At 38.7% G+C, this 17,650-nt stretch overlaps 1 protein-coding gene and 1 long non-coding RNA gene across 9 annotated transcripts in view; both read left to right on the top strand.

Annotated features, from left to right (window-relative positions):
- The window catches only part of MECOM (MDS1 and EVI1 complex locus), a 553,056-nt gene that overhangs the window by 139,035 nt on the left and 396,371 nt on the right, over positions 1-17,650 (top strand). The window lies entirely within an intron of this gene.
- On the top strand, positions 33-15,907 carry LOC106558209. Its single transcript, XR_005383987.1, has 2 exons — positions 33-74; positions 15,382-15,907. It is a non-coding gene; the product is annotated as an uncharacterized LOC106558209 (long non-coding RNA).

Below are 17,650 nucleotides of genomic sequence, written 5' to 3'. Positions count from 1 at the left end.
TGACATTTTATGCTTGAAAACATTATGTGTTTACCAGAGTGCTTTTGTATCAATGATCTGGCTTGGGTCTCAAGGTAAGATTCATCTTAGCATTGTTAGATAGCCTCCACCCCCTTTTTATAAAATTGAATCTTAGAGAGGTTGTTGTTCAAAGAAGTGGTGGACCCAGGATCAGAACTCAGACCTCCTAGTGCCCATTTCACTGTACTTGGAAGGCCAAGGAAGAGGAGGTTGGGAAGAGTACAGGGTTGGGGAGATGAGTTTATTGGTCTGAACACTTGTGTTTGCCAAAGACAGAAATTGAATTTCAATTTGCTTAAAGAAAAATAAAGGCAGAGATTTTGCTGGAGGAGGTAACTGAGAAGTTGAGGGCAGGTGTTAAACCAGGGATTCAACAATGTCATTGTGGCTCAGACTCTTTCCATCTCTCTTTTGTTTTCCTCCATGTTGGCTTCATTCTCAGTTTGTCTCCATTCTTATTGTGATTCCAGGAAGCTCTCTGCTCGTGTAACAAGAAAAGCTCTTTTTTCCCAACTGTTCCCCATAAACAGTCCGAATGCAGACTTTGGCCTGGCTTGGGCCTGGTGCCTGACCTCAAACCAGCCTCCACTGCAGCCAAGGGATGAAATGATCCTATTGGCTAGGCCTGGGTCATGTGCTCTCTTTTGGAGCCTGGTGTGAAAGAGTATGGAGCCCGCCTCACCTGAGCAACAGGCCTGTGAGTGGGAGAGAGAAACAGCAGTTATTCCTGGAAAGTCAGAGAATGAATGCTGAGCTGTCAAAAATCATGAGTGTCTACTTCAAGGAGCAGCAGAAAAAAAATGGTCAGAGTAGTTTTCCCAAGCCTTTGCTTCTTAAAATCCAAGGAGCCTTGGGCATTTTTCAAACTGATTCAGCAGGTGTCTGTTGGGGCAAGAAGCCATGCTGGTTTTCCCCACCTTCCTCCATCTTTCCTTAGGATGGGCTCTTCATAAAAGTGGAGTCTGCCAAAAGCCAGGCACTAAGCTGAGTGTTTCACTTGGTATCACAACCATACTGTTTTCTGTGTAGAACTAGTTTGTATTCCTGATGTTGGAGAGCAGTGATTCACCAGTTAATTTGGTTGCAACTACACATAGTGTGCTTTTGCACACAGTTTGGTGTGTTTAGATGGTTTCCATTCTTCCTGTGGTTCTACGTCAGAGTTCATGTGGCTTTGATATATACCACATTCAGTGTCTCAAGGGTTAAGTGATTGAGGTCCTCACAAATCAGTAGCACATTATCAGTTTCCTCGTCTATAAAATGAAGGGCTGGATGAGATACATTCTAAGATTTAACCAGAGTCTAGTGTAATATGAGTCTATGATTTTAAAATTCAGGGTAGGGGCACCTGATGGCTCAGTGGTTGAACGTCTGCCTTCAGCTCAGGGCGTGATCCTGGAGTCCTGGGATCGAGTCCTACATTGGGCTCCCTACAGGAGACTGCTTCTCTCTCTGTGGGTCTCTCATGAATAAATAAATAAAATCTTTAAAAAAAATTCAGGCTAGATCATAGCAGCTGTTTTGAAACTAGACAAACATTTTTCTATTTTTCTTTTTAAGATGAGTCTTAATTCTACCCTGAGAGAAGTGTTTGTATTTATTAAAAATATTTTTTTTTAAATTAATTGGAGAAAGGAAACAAAAAAAGTCAAGATTTTGTCATTCTGGTTGTCAAGTTTAAGATGGAGCCATTCCTCACGTTGCTATGAGGATGTCTATAAAATGTGAAGCTGGCAAGGGAAAAAAAAACAGTAGAGAGTAAAATATATAGTACATATGTATCTATATATCCAGGGATTTGAATTTATGGGGCCAGGTTGCTATTTCAACGTGGTGACCAGACTCAACAATGAATCCAGTTTGCCAGAATTGGAGGTTAGGTCCAGAATCCCAGGATAAATGCTTCTAAGTTTTATTTTTAAAAGCATTTTCTTGGAGCTGCTTTTGGATAACCGACATCCTATTGTTCCTCTCCTCACCCCCTCAAGAATCTAGGTTCCTTGTAATTAAATTGGAGGGCACCATGGTTTCACTTGTCAGATATTTTCTTATCATAATTTTAACTAAATAGCTATGCATGATTTGATATGTCTTCTTTCTTTCTTGGAATGTAAACTCCTTGAAGACAAGGACTATTTCTGTGTTTTTCACTGTTGAATCCCTAGTACCTGGCACAGAGCCTGACTGAATCCACGGATAGAAATCCTTGGGCTCACATTGGGCTCTCATTGTTTTGGGAATGTCTTTATGAGAAACAGTTTCCATCACTAGTGGCTTAGGTGTTCTTCTACTATAATGTCTTGAAAAGAGCAGTAACTCTAGATTTTTCTTTCTTTTTTCTTTTTTTGTCTAACATATTTTTGAAAAACTTTGGAGTTCAGAAAGTATTTTAGGTTGATTGGAAGAGAGAGAAAGAGTTTATTTGTATAAGCCTTAAAGGACAGTCCCTTCCCTCTATAACTGTCCTGGGACAAATTAGCAAAATCTTTTTTTTCTCTTCCCGGCATAACTGAAAATGTCTACATGCTTAGGTGTATACACCTACATGCTTAGGTGCATACAAAATTCAGAGAGACAATCTACCTAAAAGTAGTAGCAAAATTAGTATGCTCGGGTGCATCCATTGTCTTATAAATGAAACTAAAGGTTCACGAACTCAATTATTGGTAATTTCTAGCTGAAATGCAACATCTGGGCAAGATTTCTGAGCTCTATTTCCTCACTATGCCAAATAGCTCATCTGGAAATAGTCGGCCAAGATTTAAGAGGTGATAGTGGTCCCTTTACTCATTCAGTCCTTGGTCTCCCTGGAGCTTCCTGCCAGGGCAATGATGAGTGATAATTACTTCTGGGTTTTTGTAGCATGGTCCATGGTATTTTAGGTGTTTGCTTTGACCACTAACTGATTTCATCTAGAATATTATCAATGATGACAATTACTTTCAACTGACTTTGAGTTGATTGGTGACCTGAAGAGAAACTTCCTCTTGCCTATTCTATGAAGCATATAACTTTCTACCATCCATATAGACCCTTTTCATTTACCTACATATTGCAGTATTTATTGTCTGTTGTTGCTTAGATTTAAAAGAAAATTCAGGTTATGATTTCAAATCCTTTATCTGATCAAAAGCAACTAACGTCCAGATCTCTTTTGTGAGCCTATTCTTAAAGAATTGACCTAAGGAAAACCTTGATTTTCTAGGAAGATACTCTTATCTACCTGACTTTGGAAATACAGATAACAATGTTGCACACTCTTATGGTACACGGGTGATGGAAGAGGACTTGTGGCATAATGATTAAGAGCTTGGTTCTGGAATCAGACAAACCTGGGCTGGATTCCCTGGGCCTCCTGCTTATGGTTCTGACACTGAGGGTAAAGATCTCTAAAAGCCATAAATCTCTGAGCCAAGAGAACGTGTGCTGAGCACTGGGCTAAGCTCACATAGGAAATGGTCCATAGATGTTAACCTTAAAAAACAATCGACTTCAATTGCTGGAAATGTATAGACTACAAGATCTTGCAAAGGAGGTGACAGGAATCAAGTATACTATTCATTAGTGTAAAAATCAGATATGACCCATGTAGAAGGAAAAAAGAGTTGTATCTGAAACAGATTACTTTTAAAATGATACTCCTTTAGCGTTTGTTGAGGGTCAAAGTAATGTCGCATGAAGAGTGTCTGTGTATATTCTGTAAAATAGTGGTAGGAGAAGCCCAAAATCTTTTTCAGAGTTTCTTAAACTATAGTCCACAGAAAGCCCTTTTCTTGGATAATAAGAACTATATCTAGCCCATTTTTTTTCTTTTCACCTTGTTTTTTAAGAAGCTGAACACTAAATTCAGTGCTCAAATGGTAGTAGCTGGTAGTAAGTTTGTTTGTGGATTTTTTTTTTTTTTTGTTCTTCTCCGTGAATTCTGGACTTAAACATGAATAGTTTCATTGTTGATATGTGTTTTATCTTGAGATGCCTACATTCTTTTGGGAAGAAGGAAGTTAAATTATTTAAGAGATACCTCCTAGAGTTTGTCTATAATATTTCAGCTTTTCTTTTTTTTTTTTTTCTCAAGCAGATACCCAAATTGGCATTTGAAAAATGCTTTGAACTCTTCCAGCGGAAAAATACTATGTAATGTTAATATGATATATTTATTTTCACAAGTACAAGTAAAGCTTGTAAGACACTCTTACAAAGAAGGTTCCTTCTTCAGTATATGGTGGAATGAAAGACTTCTATGATATTTATTACTTTGTGATATTTCAGTTTTTTCTAACTCTAAGCTATTGGGCTTAAATTATTAGGCCAATATATACAAAGGATTTTATCTAAAAATGATAGCTTGTTTGAATATGGAAGAGAGTGCCTCTTTACATAACTATATTCTCATTTGGAGTATGAACTTACCAAAGGACCCAGGAGGCAGAGCTGTGTGGTTAAAAAAAAAAAATCTCATGTTTCAGAGTCAAACAAACTGAGGTTCATATCCCAGCTCACCTGCTAAATAAGTTAGCCTGAACTTTCTCTTCTATAAAATGGTGATGCTAATATTTACTTTATAAGGCTGTACCGAATATCTACTTTGTATCAATCAGTGATGACTGTTATTTGCCTAAGCTGCCAGCCCTGTGGGAGTTGGCCAGCTCCTAGCTGCTCAGAAACATGGGTAGACATATGGGGGGAGCGAGTTGGATTGTTACATGACCTAATATTGTTTCTCAGGGTCTGGCCTAAAGGCAAAAACTCCTAGCAGATCCTTCTTTCTTTTTCTTTCCACTCGAAGGCCCATAGAAAAGCCACCATCATGGTGGGATGAAGGTGAGGTTGGCTCTTCTGGGTAGGAACTTTACTCAAGCTTCCTTCTGTCATGCTCAGAAGATAACTGCTCACCTAGTTGTGCGATATGGGTGGAGCTGCTGTGGACAGTCCTGTTCTCGGTTTTTAAGGACAGAATTATTCACCACTGTTTGTGTTGGGATTTGAATTTTTTTGATTGCTTACCAGAGAGATAGCAAATTACATGCCTTATTTTCATTTATTTTCTGAGTTGAATTGTATAGTGTGGAAAAGTTGATTTAAGAGTATACTGGCTCTCAGATATTTTAAAGGGATTGCTTTAAAGGATGATGTATATGGGGCACCAAAGTAATGTTCAAGCCCCTGCTGTATTGTCTTGTTCATTCACTCATTCATTGGGCCTTTGTTGCCTGTTGGGTGTTGTACAAGGTGCTGGGGAGAGAAGAATGAGGGCAGCACCCGGTCCTATTCCACACATGGTATAGCTTCACAATCAAATCTAGCATTGTTTGATTTATTATTAATTTTTAATTATTTTTTAAAGATTTAATTTATTTATGTGTAAGAGAGAGAGAGTGAGCAAGAGAACATGAGCAGGGTGAGGGGCAGAGGAAAAAGCTGACTCCCCAGTGAGCAGGGAGCCCGATGTGGGGCCGATCCCAGGACTCAAGGACCATGACCTGAGCTGAAGGCAGACGCCCAACCAACTGAGCCATCAGGTGCCCCAAACCTAGCATTTTTTTATATTAAAAATTATCTTGCTTTGGATCCAGACCTGAATGAGAGGAAAGATTTTGGCACCCTAGTAGGCTCCAGTGGTCACTGCGGGCACAACTGGTTCTCTAATCCTCCTGATCATCTTGTAGTGGGCACTGAGGGTTCTGGTTCACTTTGCACCCTCGAAGTCTCTGCTTTCACATGTTCACGTGCTCTGGACTCCTTGCACGCCAGACTTTCATCGCTGCCCCGTCCCCAACCATCCACCACTGAGAAAGACAGAATCAGCTTGGCAAACTAAGTTATTCTGTAAAATGATATCTTTCCTTTGACTCTCTGCTTAAAAATTATAGAGTTTTCGGTTGTGTTTGTGTCTCTCTTCCCATTGGGAAAAGTTGCATTTTATGAAATCTTGTGGTAAGATTCCTTACACTTGAATTAGACAGCTTCTTGTGAGTGCGCTAGGAATTTGGGAGTTCACTTAAACACTGAACTTTTGCACACTTAAGGTGTGTACTAGATTACCGACATGGTTTCCTTATGACCCTCTCAGCTCTTTTCCCTCTAAAATTAGATTTTCTTGTTTGGGTTAGTGAAGCATGTGGTTGCAGACCCTCATAGAGCTATTGTGAAATATTAGGTCTGTATTTCCGGAGGCGTTAGCCACTGGCTGTAACCCAATTCTGACGGGAGAGCGGGTTGTGCGTATGACTGACATTACAAATGCAATGAAAGTAAAACAACCTCTTGAAAAGAGGGCAGGCAGTTATTTCTCAGCGGTGAGAAGACATTGCAGGTGTGCCTGATGTTTTTAAAGCTCTTGATTATTGATCTTGTCTTAAGACTTACAAATAGAACCATTAATGTGTCAGTGTGACCCCGATAACAGATGATTATTGTCCATCTTTAAACTGTACTTAGCACTAAAATGTATATGTAATGCACACAAAAAGGCCAGCTTTATCACAATTCCTCAAGGTTTTATTAAGGAAAGAATTCATTCTTTCATTCATTTCCCCTTTGGCCCTCCTCCCTCGCCCTCCTCCTCCCCCATCCCACATTTATTCCCCCTGCGAATTGATAGAAATTCCTACTAGACATTCCAGCCACTAGCTGGCAGACATAACAAACACAAAATTTACAGCTCTACAAATGAAAATATCTTAGAATACAACTTTTTTAACCTTCGGTAACTACCGCCTTCTGAACTATGTAGCTCATCACAGTGAGTGAAACACGTTAAAGTAGTGTAACACCTAGGGATTTTAGTTCAATTTCACTGTAACCTCAATTTTACTACCGTAAGTCAAGTTTGTCGTCAGAGAGCTCCATATTACATTTGATGGGCAGATTCATCTGCCTTTACTCTGTGCATGCGGTCGATGCATGAGCAGCAAGGCAGTAATACATCTTTATTTAAGCCAAGTCTTGGATTCAGTCCCAAATGACATAATCTCTCGTAAGCTGGGAAATCTGGTCTAGACCACAGAGTGTTATGGGGCGCACACCTGTTCAGAAGATCGTAGGCAAAGGATAGTTAACAGCATTTCATTGTCATCTGGGGGGAACAAAATAAGTCACTCTTGCCAGAAGTTGGACCTGGGCCTAAAGCTACTTGACATTTTTATATAACAAATTAGAATATTCAATAGGATTATTGCAAGGAATCTATTTTAAAGGCAGTATTGAAGCACCATTTTTTTTTTTTTTTTTTTTTTTTTTTTGCGCAAGACTACTTACTCTCTGTGCCCAGCCACAGTTAGGAGGGATTAGGTGGAGAAACTAAGGCAGGTGATTCAGCTATGGTTTGTAGTATTTCAGACTCCTGGTTACAGAATCTTTGAAAATGGAGATGACCATGAAGGAGGAAGTGTAGAGGAAGAGCTAGGATGCTGTGGGGAAAGAATTGATAAGACTCAGCAATTTCACCACGTTTGTCCATTCATTCATTGGCTCTTCCATTTTCTGCTCCTTTATCCATGCATCAGATATTAATAAGTGCCCACTATGTTCTAGGTACTGTGGCAGACACTTTGGACAAAGCACTCCACAAGCCACGGTTCCTCACTGCAGGGAAGTAGGTAGGGCTGAGGAGACCTCTCAAGCATAAAAATTTGGGGTCAAGAGAATGGTGTTTCCTCTTTCCAAAATGGGAGAGTTGGGAGGAAGATCCTAGAAACAACTTGTTCTTAGACTTACCATATTGGTGTTGACATGATGCCACAGATGCCTCTCACAGAGATGAGGAAGCAAAGATGTAAAGAGTAAGAACGAAACCTAAGAAATTCAGAGTGACCCACTGGTGGCAAGAAATGGAAACTCTAGGACCAGGTGAGACTCTTGGGAGAGTGACCAAGCAAGTAGGCCTGAGAGTAGCTCGGGCACGTAGGTTGTGGCAGAGTAGTGTCAATGACATGGGAGGAGTTAGAGACGAGAGGAGGCCAATTTCTACAAAACAGTGTTGGTCTAAAAAACCAATTATGACAAAGTTGTTGGAAATACAACTGGATCTTACTTCTACAAGGTCTACATTTGGGGAGTAGGCCTGTCGAACAGAATGCAGCTCACTGCGCTCAAAGGAGAACAGGACAGAGACCTGGCACAGGAGAAGTCTTGATAATGTGGGAAGAACCAGCCAGCGCCCAAGCCAACTCTATGAATGATCTGCGGAGTGCTGTTGTGTGTCCCGGGGGGAATTGGAAGACTCCGAGGAGTGCTTTCCAGAGAAAAAAGTGCTTCCATTTATGGGTTGGAAGATAGGAGCCTAAGATAAAAAGAATGTAGGTTCTTCAGGAAAGAGGGCTGAAGAGGCGAAATGAAAAAAAGTTGTTAATCTAGTTAGTACCCGTCTGGTACTAGATGCCAAACTCATTAAGAACACTAGCAAAAAACAAAACAAAACAAAACAAAACAAAACAAAAAAAACCTGTTTACTTCTAAATAAGCCCAGACTAGGTGGGGGAGATTTTGGCTCTAGCTTGGCCTTGGCCTTGCCACCAGTGTGCAGTGAGAGCTAATTATGTGAAATAATTTAACCACATCGGGCCACAGTCTTCCTGTTTATGAAATATAGAGTTCGATGGCTGCTCACTAAGGCTGGAGCCTGAAAAACTATTGAATTACTGTTGAAATTCAAAAATGCCCAGGTCTGATCGTTTGGCATAAAAGTCTGACGTGATACCTTAAGTCTCTTACATTAAAATGAACCTAAAGAGCATCGTGCTTGAGAAAAGTTTGCTGCTTGATCTTAACCCGAAAGCATTTCCAAAATGACTGGAAAGAAAAAAAAATCAGGTTATAGCTACTAGTTAAAATCTGCTTGTTATCTTTGAAACGGGTCTCTGTTTTAACTGGGGTCCCTTTCCTAATTCTTGAATTTGTTTTTCTTGATTGAGTGGCAAAGGGTGACTACCGCCTTCCTGCTGAAGGTTTTTCCCAACCCTTTTGCCACGTCTGCCCTCGGGGGATTCCAGATAACGAGCAGCACCAAGTTGGTCTCTACATGTGGCCCCCTGTCCCTGCACTGCGCTTAGCAGATTGGGTGAAAATGTGTCCGCAGAGATTAGATATTCCAGTGACCACAGTGCATTTTTCTGCTCTGAAAGCTATCTCCCAAATCAGCCCTCTACCTCTGGTTTATCAGGAGGAGAGTACAGACAGATAACATCCTTGTGAGGTGACCCTGACCTTTGTCAACCTTTGTTAAGGCTTCATCTGAAGTCAGGCCTAATGTTTGTAAACAGGATGTAATTAAGGCTGGGAACTGACAGGGTCTGACATTAAGACAATGCAGAGCTGGCAGGGAATGGTCTGTCAGATGTCAGCTCGCATTGTGTTCTAAGTGCCTTCATAATAATTAGTGTCCTCTGTCTGAAGGAAGTTCACTCAACCTGGATTAATCTGTCACAGCGTGGAGGCCATCCTTGGGAGGGCAAGTGTTTCCTCTGATAAACCTTAGAACAAGTATGAGAAAAAAAAGCAAAGGGGCTCAAAAGAAAACTGTGAAAGTCAAGACTGCTGGTGACAGGTGCTGCCTGAAAATTAGGAACAGGAAGTAGGAAAAAAAAAAAGAAAAGAAAAAATGCTCCCCCTCCACATTCCAAGCGTGAAGTGCCTGTGCTCAGGATCGGCCTGGGCCTCCTGGTCTGGATGCAGGAGTAGCCGCAGGAAGATGAGTGTTCAGAAATGTGCGTAAACACATTGTTTGGCTTTTGCCCTTCACCAGCTCCGTGCACGTGTGGGAGATGGCCCACAGCCTGTGAGGGGATTTGGGCTTCGCATGCAATCGATCCGAAGAGGCTGACTCTGCTTTCTCATAGTAGAAGGAATTTGTTGAGCATCTTCTGCGGTTGGGATGGTATAGACCGAGTCCAGACACGTTGCTGTACCCCGGCTTCCCGACCTTCTCATGGGGCGCCTGAGCCCAAGGCCCACAGGCTGCAATGCAAACAAACATTTGCCCACCAGGGTTCATAGCAGCCTTATGAACAGCTGCTAAGAGGTGGAAACAACCTAAGTGCCCATCAGCAGGGGAATGAGTAAACAAAATGTGGTCTATCCGTAGTGTGGACTGTTCTATCATTCAGCTTGAAAAAAGAAGGAAATTCTGATACACGCACATTAGGCTAAGTGAAAAGAGCCAGACACCCAAGGACAAGTTATGGACGATCCCACTGATACGAAGACTAGGTAAATACGTAGAGACAAAGTAGACTAACAGTTGCCGGGGGTTAGGGAAGGAAGGAAATAGGAGCTGCTATTTAAGGAGTACAGAGTTTCAGTTTGGGATATTGAAGAAATTCTGGACATGGGTTTAGTGATGGGTGCACAAGTCTGTGTGTGTAGATTGGACACTTAAGATTGGTTAAATGGGAAATTTGATCTTATGGGTATTTTACCACTATATATATATATATATATGTATATATATACATATATATATATATGAAATATATAAGAATATATTTCAAGAATATATATATTCTTAAATATATATATTTAAGAAAGCAGTTCTGAATATATATATAAAATATATATATTCTTAAAATATTTTAAGAAATATTTTAAGAAATTTTAAGAAATATATATATATATTTTAAGAAATATATATATATTTTAAGAAAGCAGTTCTGGAAAAATAGATTTTTCAAGCTGGATGAGGCTTCAGGGCTTCCCTACTTCAATCATCACATCAGAGAAGTGACAGGACCCAGAATCATGCCAGGAATTGGTGGTGGATCCTGCTTCTGGATGGGCCATTCACTTTTGAATACCAAATTCTATTCTTACATAGGTGACCCTTTGCCACTCAGCCTTTTGGGAGAAGATAAAGCCCTGAGGCATATTAGTAGCAGTTCTTTTTTTTTTTTTTAAGATTTTATTTATTTATGAGAGACACAGAGAGTGAGGCAGAGACACAGGCAGAGGGAAAAGCAGGCTCCATTCAGGGAGCCTGATGAGGAACTTGATCCCAGGACCCTGGGATCACAACCTGAGCCAAAGGCAGACTGCTCAACCACTGAGCAACCCGGGCGTCCCTAGTAACATTTCTCTTTGGCATTTATCTGAGCGTAGAATTTAGTGACTATTTGTATTTGTTTTGTGACTTTTAAAGGGCTCTATTTGTATAAGACTCATAGGTTTCTTTCAGCTCCATAACTTGATATTTCCTTGTCTGTATACAGGCAGGATGACTTATAGGTTCAAGTTCATTTTGTCACTAAAAATAAGACTATACCTTCACTAAGTCATTAAGTTTTTTGCTGGGTTCAGCAATAGTTTTAAAAGTTTTCTGATTATCAATGAGAAATAAAAGAAGCCATATAATAGTTCCTAGGAGAAGAAGGGTCAGAAAGGAATATTATATCAAGGAGGCAACAAGTTTGAATATATACTTTAGGAAAGTTCCTATCTTAGGAAAAAATAATTTAATTTTATGACTTTTTTTAGTTGCCTGGCTTTCTTAAATTGGAAGATGGTGTACTCATATGAATAGTTTCCCCTCAGGTCACCAAATTTATTTATAGAAATGACACATGTGGTGATGAATGTAAGGTGAAATGTGTGCGTGGGCGTGTGTGTTCTTTTGCTCATTAATACTCTGAGAAAAATTTTTAGGAACTTAAACTTTAGAAAATAATTCTCTATCCTTTTTTTTTCAACCCCCTCTTCTATTAACGTGAATCTACTATTAAATTCTTCTTTGGGCTGTTCATCGATTCTCTGTGACCCACTTCACCCTCATGTCAGGTTTTACTGAGATTAAATTAATGTCATAGACACAGTGTTCAAGTGTAAAACTGGGAGAAAATGGGGGAGTATTCAAGAAAAAAATTCTGGGATTGTCTTCTCCAGGTCCTCACGCTGTATTTGGCAAGGTGTACAGAGGACTGAATGGGGAGGGACCTTCTTAAATTAGCACCCGTATCATATCACCAGTATCCAACTGTCATTTACTGAACACCTACTATGTTCATTTACTGAACACCTACTATATTATTTCAAATATTCTTTTGCAACTGTTTCTTAAAAGATTTACTTTCTTCTCCCTGGATCGAACTGAAACTTAGAAGACCAAATAGCTTAACCATGGTTACTTACTAAGAAACAGTAGAGTTGGGATTTAAACTAAAATTGGATTCTACTTTTTCCATAGTAGTAGGCCCTTTATTCTTGGATATAAATGAAGAGAAAAGTAAAAGAAAATAGAACTTCTCTTTATAGAGAAGAACTTCTCTTTTCCTTCCCTACTCCTTACTCAGAGCAGACATCTTAATGTGGGGAAGTTAATTTAGGGCTCAAGTAATGAATCTCTAGTAGGAGGGAGGGCTGTCTATGGAGATTGGCATGGAGGCCAGTAGGCCAGCCTCCCCCAGCCCGATGTCAACAGTGCTTTCAAAGACAAGATAAAGACTATTAGATAAAGCTAGCAAAATAAGTTAATTTTTCATTACCTTGAATTCAGTTACCCATTTACCTACATGTGTTTGTAGGTTATATCTTTTTAAAATCTCTATAATCCACGTATATTTATTTAATTTTTATTATTTAGGTGTAGTTGATATTCAATGCTATATAAGTTTCAGTGCACAATATAGTGGTTAAAGTAATTTTATATATTATACAATACTCACCACTATATGTGTAGTTACCATCTATAGTTTACCTCTTAATCTCTTCCACCAATTTTGCTCATCTCCTGCTTTCCTCCATTCTGACAATCAACAGTTTTGTTTTTGTATTTATAAGTCTGTTTTTGTTTGTTTGTTCATTGTAGATTCCACATACAAGTGAAGGCATGTGGTATTTGTCTTTCTCGCTGCCTTACTTCATTTAGCATAATATCCTCTAGGTCCATCCATATTGTTGCAAATGGCAAGATCTCAAACATTTTTTTTATGACTAAGTAATATTCCAGTGTGTGTACACCACACTTCTTCATCCATTCATCTATCTATGGACACTTATGTTGCTGCCATAGCTTGGCTATTGTTAATAATGCTGCAGTGTACATCACGGTGCATATATCTTTTTGAATTTGTGTTTTTGCTTTCTTTGGGTAAATACCCAGTAGTGGAATTATCAGATCATATGGTATTTCTATTTTTAATTTTCTAAGAAGCCTCCATACTGTCTTTCACACCTATTACATCAATTTACATTCCTACCAGAAGTGTATGAGTGTTCCCTTTTTACCACATCCTTGCCAACACTTATTTCTTGATTTTTTTGATTTTACCCATTCTGGTTGGTGTGAGGTGATATTTTATTGTGGTTTTGGTTTCCATTTGGTGATTAGCAATGTTGAGCATCTTTTCATGTATCTGTTGTCCATCTCTATATCATCTTTGGAAAAAATGTCTGTTCAGGTCCTCTGCCCAGTTTTTAGGCGGATTGTTTGTTTTTTGGTGTTGAGTTGTTTACATAGTTTGGATATTAATGCCTTATCAAATATATCATTTGCAAATATCCTTTCCTATTTGGTAGATTGCCTTTTCGTTTTGTTGATGGTTTCTGTACTGTGCAAAAGCTTTTATTTTGGTGTTGTCCTGATGGTTTAATTTTGCTTTTGTTTCTTATGCCCAAGGAGTCATATCTGTAAATATGTTGCTAAGGGCAATGTCCAAGAGATTACTACCTATGTTTTCCTTTAGAAGTTTCTGGTTTCAGGCTTCATATTTAAGTCTATAGTTCATTTGAGTTTATTTTTTGTGTTTGGTATAAGAAAGTGGTTCAGTTTCATCTTTTTGCATGTCTGTCCAGTTTTCTCAGCCCATTTCTGGAAAAGACTGTCTTTTGCCTATTTTTTTTTATTCTGTCTCCTTTGTTTTATATTAGTTAACCATGTAAGTGTGGCTTTATTTCTGGACTGTCTATCTAGTGCTTTTGACCTACGTGTCGATTTTTGTGCCAGGACTATACTGTGTCATTTACTACAGCGTCGTTGTGTATCTTGAAAGCTGGAATTGTGGTATCTCTGGCTTTGTTCTCCTTTCTCAAGATTGCTTTGGCTATTCAAGATCTTTTGTGGTTCCATACAAATTTAGGATTATTTGTTCTAGTTCTATGCAAAATGCTTTTGGCATTTGGTAAGATTGCATTGAATCTGTAAGTTTCTTTGGATAGCATGGACATTTTAACAATAATAATTTTTCCACTCCATGAGCATAATGTATCTTCTATTTCTTTGTATGGGCTTCAATTTTTTTTTCATCATTGTCTTATATTTTTCAGAGCACAGTTCTTTCACTTCCTTGGTTAAATTTATTCTTAGGTATTTTATTATTTTTGGCGTAATTGTAAATGGAATTTTTTAAAAAAATTCTTTTTCTACTACTTTATTATTAATGTATAGAAATACTACCAATTTCTAGGTATTAATTTCACATCCTGCAACTTTATTGAATTCATTTACCACTTCCATTGGTTTTTTGATGGAGTCTTTAGAGTTTTCTATGTGTAGTATCATGTCATCTACAAATAGTGACAGTTTTACTTCCTTCTTACCAATATTTATTTATATTTTTTGTCTGATTGCCATGGCTAGGATTTCTAGCATTATGGAATCTTTGTCTTGTTCCTGATCTTAAAAGTTAAACTTTTAGTTTTTTGCCATTGAATTTGATGTTAGCTGTGGGTTTGTCACATATAGCCTTTATCGTGTTGAGGTATGTTTCCTTTGAACACACTTTGTTGAGAATTTTTATCATGAACGAGTGTTGAAATTTGTCAAATGTTTTTTCCTGCATCTGTTGAGATGACAATATAATTTATATCACTCATTTTGTAAGACTGATATATCATGTTGATTGATTTGCAGCTATTGAACTATCCTTGCATCTCTGGAATAAATCCCACTTGATCATGGTGAATAATCCTTTTAATGTATTGTTGAATTCAGTTTACTAACATCTTAGTGAAGATTTTTGCATCTGTGTCCACCAAGGATATTGGCTTATAGTTTACTCTGTAGATTATGTCTCAAACATTATTATTAGTTTAGTAGAAAGAGAAGTTTGCTTTAGTGGCTGGCAAGGGGACAGATCTTTTCAGAAGCACCATTTGAGCTGAGTCATAAACCATTTTGTACAGGATGATTAGCTCTAATGTTTACCCAATACATAGGGTAAATATTCGATTGGCAGTTTGTATCAGAGGTGAGGCACATTATTTATATAATCCAGACAAAAAAAGAGGTACGTATTTCTAATGATTAGTAAACAGAGCATTATTTTCTCTTTGACAAAAGTCTAGACTTAAATATGGCTTGAGACCCATGAGGGACAGTGAAGTGGAAACACATGCAAATTTTAAAAACAAATGCCTTTTCCACCTCTATAGGTTGGAAGAAGAGGGAGAAGAAAAGAGGCTGGAGTGTGGTCCACATACGCAGTGTCCACAGTTAGAGATATATGAACAAGCCGAAGACCAGTAACCTCATTTAACCTAGGGAATCTTCTTAACTAAATACAGTATTGTCCTTCCAGGAGTATCCTCTGCCCCCTGGAAGGTAGCTGTCGTTTGTGGCTACTAGATGAAAGCAGAAAAGACAGAGAAGCATCTTACAGAATTAACTTTGATGCCCTAAACATATTTTTTTGGCACCTAAATATATAACCCCTGGCAAGAAAAAAAACCCAAACAAACCAAAAACCAAAAAACAAAGCAGAGCATTTAAGCAAGGCTTTTTTAAGATAGGTAAATCATTTTCTTTTTAAATGAAATTCAGTTTGACTGCATGAAATATGAACAGTAATTAAATGCACAGTCTGGGCCTTCCATACTTTAAAGCACTTTCTTAAAAAAAAAAAAAAAAAGAGTACTCACCTCAGACAGGCCAATTACCCAAGAATGATGAAGTCAAGAGGAAAGTCGCTAAATTTCTTTACTTGAGTGATCACAACCCCAGCCCGTGATTAGTCCCCACGGCACCAGCGGGGATGTGGCGGGGACACTCACATTGGAAGACTTCAAATAGTCATTTCCTTGGTTAAAATAAAATCTGACTGCACTAAATAGACAGTTTTTAATCTCACTTGGACATCTGAAGATTTCTCAAGCTGTTGTTGGCTGTGGCAGAAACAAATTTTTCTGCTTTGTTGATTAAACCAGTGGTCTCCACCATTGCTTATCGGTCTGCAACGAGCTGTTCTTTTTAATTAAAAGTGAGCCACCACGAGAGAGCAATTAACAGCTAGTAATTACTGTGCTCTTCAGAACGGCAACATTTTGCCTTTCATTCCAATTATATAATGGACAAGTGGCTTTTTGATCTTCAAATTAGTGAGCTCTTGTCCCCCTTGTTTGGAGACAGAATTGGCAGGTTAATGATGGCCTGTGGGGGCACTCTTTCCTCTGACTGATGGGAAGTGAGAAACACTGGGAAAGAAGGCAGCGAGAGGTTTTCAAGAACTGCAGTTCCACCTTTGTGATAAAGACGGAGGAAGACCCCTTATTTTTAGGAGGTTATGATGAAGAGGAAAACTAGGCTTACATGGAGCCTACAAAGAGCATCATGGGACTCTCCTTCTTCTTCTCCTCCAGCAAATGGTGACCATGTTTTAAAACATGGAAAAGTGGAATTAGACTGTGATGCTTTGGAAGGCCTTTGGTAAAGTGTGACTATAACATTTTGGCAAAAAATATTTACCCTAAGGTTAGAGAAAGATTTGGACTTTATTTAAACCTGTTTTAACTACTATGAGAATTTTAGGGTATCATATCCTTTTGAAACAATGGAATCTTATCTTAATGGATAATTTATTGCTAGATCTGTTATAAACGCTGAGGTTATAAATAGAGGAAGTTGGATGTTATTGTTTTCCTGTGTCTAATCTCTGCTTTTCATTTAACAGTAAAGAGGGAGCTCTACTATATTACAGAACACTCACGACCCAATTGTTTCCCACACCCCTACCTTTTGGGCACAGCCTCCTTTTTGGAGCAGTCATTTGTTGCAGATGCAAAAATGTAGGTGAAATCAGCCAGCTATGCTTCTGTGTCTTATTTATGTGCTCATGTTAAGAAAAGGACAGCTATGATAATTCGGTGGCCAGAAATCACTATATGGGGCTGGTTGGTGATGAGGACAATTTTCTTGGCTATGGACTGAAAACAAATGGTGCAGTAAGAAAGGTATTTGAACTTATGAGTGTGGAATCTGGCTTATGAGCTCTTTTCAATGATGTAACATGAAAAGAGCATGCAATAGAATTATAGTATGTGCACATAATAGCCATGACCTAATCTTTCAAGACATTTGACAGGCTTTTCTTAATGAGGAATATAGCAATTAGCCAAATAGGAAAAATAATTATCCTCATATATATGTTTAAATCCCATCATAAGGACATCTTCATTAAACATTGGCTGAAATAAATTTTGGTTGCTTGATTTTAGCACCCTCATGGGGATAGAGCCCCAGTTGAAGTGAATATAACATAGCAAAGTTGAATCTCTCCCCACCCAAATACCAAGGCTGAGCAACCTTTCCAATTCAAGTGAGCTACTGTCACCTTTTCCCAGAAAAGGACATTATTGAGCCATCTTGAGCAGGGTGTGCCTTTTGATCCATTTTCAGGGAGGATTGTAAGCCTAAGCCTGTTGGTAA

This window comes from Canis lupus, chromosome 34, assembly GCF_011100685.1.
Source record: "Canis lupus familiaris isolate Mischka breed German Shepherd chromosome 34, alternate assembly UU_Cfam_GSD_1.0, whole genome shotgun sequence".
NCBI classification, from domain to species: Eukaryota; Metazoa; Chordata; class Mammalia; order Carnivora; family Canidae; genus Canis; species Canis lupus.
The sequence above is the reverse complement of the archived record's forward strand: the minus strand, read 5'-3'. Positions and strand labels throughout refer to the sequence as shown.